Below are 6,832 nucleotides of genomic sequence, written 5' to 3'. Positions count from 1 at the left end.
TGGAACTACAGGAAATTTGAAAGACCTGAAATGTTGTAGCTTATATAAAAAAACTGATAGAGGTTTCACCAGTTTGACAGTGATCTTAAAAATTACATCACATTATCTGCCATGGTCTGAATGCTTGTGTTCCTTCAAAATTCATATGTTGAAACCTAATCCCCAATGGAGTGGCATGAGGAGGTGAGGCCTTTCGGATGTGATTAGGTCATAAAGGTGGTGCCCTTATGAAGGGAATTAGTGCCCTTATAAAAGGGGCCCGAGGGAGATTGTTGGTCTTTTACACTCTGTCCCCAGGTAGAAGGTGCCACCTTTGAGGAACAAGTCCTCACTAGACACTGAATCTGCTGGCCTTGATCTTGGACTTCCCAGCCTCCAGAACTGCAAGCAATAAATTTCTGTTGTTCATATCACCTAGTCTATGGTATTTTGTTATAGCAGCTTGAATGGACTAAGACAAAAAATTAACTGTGAATCCAAAAGAAACTTTCTGAACCAACAGTAACAAAAGTCAAGATTTTAATATGCCATGGGCCAGCAATTCTTGACATTGTTAGTGATGAAATATTCTTCTACAAAATCTCGTTGGTCCAAGTTTAAAAGAATTACTACTGTTATTGTTGAGTGTTTATAACACAATACATGTATAAGGTTTAAATTGGCCAATTAAAAATGATTTATCCATTATAAGCAGTATTCCAGTTATGTTTGATAAACTCCCAGTTATATGATCAACTCTAGGCATACACTGACTCACTTACATAAATATTATTTTGAGAGTAGGTTCATAATGGTTCAGAATCATTCCAGTTTACTTCAAACACAGGTTGTGTCTCTAATCTTGGTGATAATACATACCCCTGAATTTAAACAGTAGCTACATAAAAATTAAAATAAAATTTTTTTTTAGAGACAGGGTCTTGCTCTGTTACCCAGGCTGGAGTGCAGTGGTGCAATCATAGCTCATTACAGTCTTGAACTCCTGGGCTCAAGTGATTTCCCCTACCTCAGCCTCCCAAGTAGCTAGGACTACAGGTATATGCCACCATGCCTGTCTATGTTTAATTTTTCATAGAGACAAGGCCTTGCTATGTTGCCCAGGCTGATCTAGAACTCCTAGCCTCAAGTAATTCTCCTGCCTTGGCCTTCCAAAGTGCTGGATTACCGGGATGAGCCACTGTGCCTAGCCTTAAACAATAGCTTCTAAACAAACAATGATAACACAGTGATTGCAAAAATGAAGGAATAACACTTAAATTACTTCAATGCTGTTATTCTTAATGCAAATCAACCCTGAACTTTGGGGAGTTTACTTTTTGGAAGCAATTTTTTATGAGCTTTCTCCCCTTTAAAAAAATGTATTGTTGTAAGTAAAAAAAAAAAAATCCATTATTTTTCCTTTTTCTACTCTAATATATACTTTGGTTTTTATTATTTTATTTTAGTTAAGCTTTTTCTTGGCATCTGTGTATGTGGTTCTTCTGAATAACTGTGGTGTTTGACAGTCTCTTAAAACTTATAATCTGTTTGATTTCTTTTGTAATCCTGAATAAATACTCACTTTCAAACCTAATTTTATGTTTTTAATTTGTAAGAGTTTCAGGTTCAGTAAAACTTAGATCTACCCTTCCTCTCATTCCTCCTATAAAAGCAAAGCCAGTTTTGTAAAGGTAGAATTAGAGTAAAATGAACAGCTATTGAATACAGCTTACTGAATTTTTATATAACCATGTAACCACCACCTATGAAGTGTAAAACATTTCCATCACCAAAGAAGAAACAAATGCAAAACCTCTAAATACAATCAGGTTGAAGAGGTGAATACACCCACAAAACAAGAATATTTTGCTAAGAAAAGGCAACACTCAAGGAACATAGTGAACTCTTAGAGATAAAGTTATAGTTACCAAAATTAAAAATTCAGTAGAAACACTAGAAAATAAGGCTACAGAAGCCACCCAGGTCTGGGTGTGGTGGCTCATGCCTGTAATTCCAGCACTTTGGGAAGCTGAGGTGGGCGGCTCAGTTGAGGTTAGGAGTTCAAGACCAGCCTGGTCAATATGGTGAAACCCTGTCTCTACTAAAAAAAAAAAGTTAGCTGGGCATGGTGGCACATGTCTGTAGTTCCAGCTGCTTGGGAGCCCGAGGCACGAGAATTGCTTGAATCTGGGAGGTGGAGGTTGCAGTGAGCCGAGATCATGCCACTGTACTCTAGCATGGGTGACAAAGTGAGACTCCATCTAAAAATAAAAACATCAGGAAGCCACCCAGAACACTAAGCAGAACCAAAAGGTGGAAAATATGAGAGAAAAGATGCAACAGAGGAAAACCAAGAACAACTCCAGTAAATGGGAGTCCTAGAAGAAGGAAAATGGAAGGAAAGAAATTTGGAAAGAAATAAGAATTTTTAGACTTGAAGAATGACTTGACTGTTTAGATTTTGGGGTTTATTCGATGCCCAGAAAACTGATCATTGAGACGTGTTATCAGTATAATTTTTCTTGCACTTCTTTTATAAAATCTCCTTAAAATTTGTGAAACAAATGCAATTGACAAATTGAAAAGATTAAAAATATGTTAAATGTTATATGTGGCCTGGCGTGGTAGCTGATGCCTGTAATCCCATCACTTTGGGAGGCAAAGACCTGAGGTCAGGAGTTTGAGACCAGCCTGACTAACATGGTAAAACCCTGTCTTTACTAAAAATACAAAAATTAGCCAGGCGTAGCGGCAGATGCCTGTAGTCCCAGCTGCTTAGGAGGCTGAGGCAGAAGAATCGTTTGAACCCGGGAGGTGGAGGTTGCATCGAGTGGAGATTACGTCATTGCATGCCAGCCTGGGTGACAGAGCGAGACTCTATCTCAAAAAAAAGTGTTATATGTATATGTGTGTGTGTGTATATATATATATATATATATATATATATTTATTTATTTTTATACAGACTGATATATAAATATATCTGGAGTGTATTTGCTTCACTATAGATTGACTAAAATTATTTGTTCCAGATTACATGTGGCCATTGTCATCTATCTATTCATCCATGCATTGATCCATCCAGCACTTACTTGGTGCTAAATAATGGGAGTGCCATTCTCAAAAAGGAGTGATTCCTAGTATACATTGAACTATAGTAGAGTATTACATATGCAATGGTAGGGGTATAAAGAAGCAGATAACTCAAGATTTCTCATTTTCATTAAACCATGTCTCTTTTTAATATACATAACACTTCATCCTGGGCTCTGCTGTCTGAATCTAATGATTCATGTATTTCATTAATTCCAGAAATTCTCACCGGTATCTTTAAAAATATTGCCTCTCCCATTTTGCCCATGTTCTCCTTCTATAATTTGTAGTAATTGTTTTGTGTAATCTTTATATTCTCTTAGCCCATCTTTGATATTTTCTCATTCCATATAATTTCCAAACACCTATCTTCCAGGTCACAGAGTCTTTTTTCACCTATGTCTAACCTACTTTAACCTATCCTTCGAGTTTTAAATTTATGACTATATTTCAAGTTGTTCTTTTCATATACTCTCATATCTGTGTATCATATTATTGTGTCTTGTTACAATTTTGATTAATTATCCTATGTGTTTAATCCTTTTAAAATTTATTTATTTATTTTTTTGAGACAGGGTCTTGCTCTGTCATGCAGGCTAGAGTGCAGTGGCATGATCAGAGCCTTGAACTCCTGGACTCAAGTGATTTTCCCTCCCATCTCAGCCTAGGACTACACATCAGGTGCGCATCACCATACCCAGCTAATTTTTAATTTATTTATATAGATGAGGTCTCACTTTGTTGCTCAGGCTAGTCTTGAACTCCTGGCCTCAGCGATCCTCCCACCTTGACATCTCAACATGCTGAGATTACAGGTATGACCCACTGTGCCTGAGCTAAAATTTATTTTATAAACTTAATCTGATAGTTTCACTAAATTAACTTCAGGGTGCTTAATTTTTTTTTTTTTTTTTTTTTTTTGAGACAGGATCTCACTCTGTCACCCAGGCTGAAGTGCAGTGGCGTGATCATGGCTTACTTCAATCTCAACGTCCTGGGCTCAAGCAGTCCTCCTGCATCAGCCCCCTGAGAGTAGCTGGGGTGACATGCCCAGCTAATTATTTTATTTTATTTTTTGTAGAGATGGGGTCTTGCTAGGCTGCCCAAGCTGTTTTTATTTTATTTTTTTGCCTGCCTCACTCTGTCACCTAGGCTGGAGTACAGTGGCATCATCTCTGCTGACTGCAACCTCTGCTTCCGGGGTTTAAGCAATTCTCCTGCCTCAGCCTCCTGGGTAGCTGGGATTACAGGTGCGCACCACCAGGCCTGACTAATTTTTGCATTTTTGGTAGAGACGATGTTTCATCATGCTTGCCAGGCTGATCTCAAACTCTGGACCTCAAGTGATCCTCCTGCTTTGGCCACCCAAAGTCCTGGGATTACAGGCGTGACCCACTGTACCCGATCCAGGCTGTTAATTTGATTCTATGTTGTGTCTGTTGAATTTGTTTAGGTTGTATTTTTTTGTGTGTGTTTTGTGCCTTTAGATTATAAACTCATCTTCAGCAGGGTTTTCTGTGGGAATCCTTTGAGTCTTGGATTGAAGGCATGTCTTCCAAATTCACATTTGCTTCTTCCAGGTGACTTACAGGTCCTAGACCAAATTCTAAGTTAATTTCTAAGCTTGTGGAGGTGGTGTTGGGAGGTTTCCTGGATCATGTACATTTTGTTCAAAAAGAGGATTAGGTTTATATTTACACATTCTCAAGGGAGGTTTATCTGCAGTCCCCTGCCCTGCCCCTCACACACCCAGAGCTGAGATCAAGACAAAGCAGCTTTACTTGGGAGGCCGAGGCAGGTGGATTACTTGAGCCTAGAGTTCAAACCAGCCTGGCCAACATGGCAAAACCCTGACTCTACAAAAAAGACAAAAAATTAGCCAGGTGTGGTGGCACATGCCTTTAGTTCCAGCTACTTGAGAGGCTGAGGCAGACGGATCACTTGAGCCCAGAAGGTGGAAATTACAGTGAGCTGAGATTGTGCCACTGTACTTTAGACTAGGTGACAAAGTGAGAACCTGTCCCCATCCCCCCAAAAAAAAGAAAAAATAGAAGGAAGCTTCCTTTTGTTTCCCACTGTGGTGGCAGTAGAATATCTTCTGGTCCATTCTTTCTCTGTGGGAGTAGCCTGTGTGTGTGTGTGTGTGTGTGTGAGAGAGAGAGAGAGAGAGAGAGAGAGAGACTGTGCAAATGTGTCTGTGTTTGTGTGTCTGTGTGTGTGAGAATGTGTCTGTGTGTGAATGTGTGTGTCTGTGAGTGTGTCTATGTGAGTGTGTGTGAATGCGTGTGTCTGTGAGTGTGTCTATGTGTGTGTGAATGTCAGTGTGTGTGTGTATGTCTGTGCATGTGAGTGTCTGTGTGTCAGTATGTGTGTGTATGTGTGTGTGTGTGTGTGTGTGTGTGTGTGTGTGTGTTGCTGCCCAGTTTCAATTCTCCACATAGCACAGGCCCAGGGCCTGGACTCCTAGCAGGTAAGCCCTGGCCCTAGGTTTCTGAGCCACCTTTCACTCTGTTTCTCCAGAGAGGGGTCAAAGGTCAATTCATGGGCTTACTGCTCTGGCTTTATGTTTCCTCTCCTGTTTCCCTTCTGGAGATTTCTGTTCATTTCTTTTCAGCTCAGCTATGCGTGCAAAGAATATTATTTATAGTTTGTGTGGCATTTATAGAGTTTTGTAGTAGGAAAATGATTCAGTAAGTCATAGTCTAGGAATTAAAATTGTTATTTGCATTATTTTTGAATGGCTTAAAAGCTTAAAGCAATGATGAATTCGGAGTAGTTTTTAAGATCTCCCAAAGATTTTCATACTACTTTTTCATGTTGCAAGTCACTATGTTATGGGAACACTGAAAAAGTGACTAATATGGACTTGGTAGCTAAGAAAGTCTTCATCAAAAAGTCTGACATTTAAGCCAAAACTTTGAAGATGAGAAATTTAGTAGATACTTATTAACATCCAATCATAAGTCTTCAAAGTATTATACATGATGACATTTGGAGTTTGTCTTTGCCCATTGATTTTTATCTCATTTTATATACTAACATTAATAAGAAGCAATCACTTCATATATTAACAAATATGCATATTTAATATGTAATGCCACCAAAGTTATTATTACTAGCCATGATTTCAATTCCAGGCAAAAAAATAGGTGTATTAAAAGTAAAACTGAGACTCAGAGAGATTCAATAATGTTTTCATTCATGTAACAAAATGAGTGACAGGGTGAAATTCAAACTGAAGTGTGGCAGTCATAAAATTTGCCCCTCTGGGAGCTTAACTGACCAAGGGCCCCAGCTGTTGTGCTCTGAAATCCATTGTGTTGTTTGTACTGAGGCCACACTTCCCACTGGGCTTTTCCCAGCTAGTTACTGAAAATGGCAGGGACACTAAGGCAGGCCTGTTCCTGGGAGACCCAGGACTTCTCTGAGGCTGACTTTGGCTCAAGGACCTTCTGATGGCCTTGCCAACCTTTGAACTGAATGGCAGCCTAAATTCACTTCTACCCAACAACATTCCTTCCCTCTCTTCTTCATTCCAGATCAGGCTTGCCTTGTGTTCTGACAGCTTCCTCGGTGTTTTCCAGCTCCCTCTGCATTTTCTCTCATTTAATAAAATCCTTGCACCTTTAATTCTCTCTCTCTCTTTTTTTTTTTTTTTTTGAGTCTTGTTCTGTTGCCCAGGCTGGGGTGCAATATCGCAATCTCGGCTCCCTGCAACCTCTGCCTCCTGGGTTCAAGCGATTCTCTGGCCTCAGCCTCC

This window comes from Cebus imitator, unplaced genomic scaffold (assembly GCF_001604975.1).
Source record: "Cebus imitator isolate Cc_AM_T3 unplaced genomic scaffold, Cebus_imitator-1.0 Scaffold425, whole genome shotgun sequence".
NCBI lineage: Eukaryota > Metazoa > Chordata > Mammalia > Primates > Cebidae > Cebus > Cebus imitator.
Note: the sequence above shows the minus strand (reverse complement) of the source record.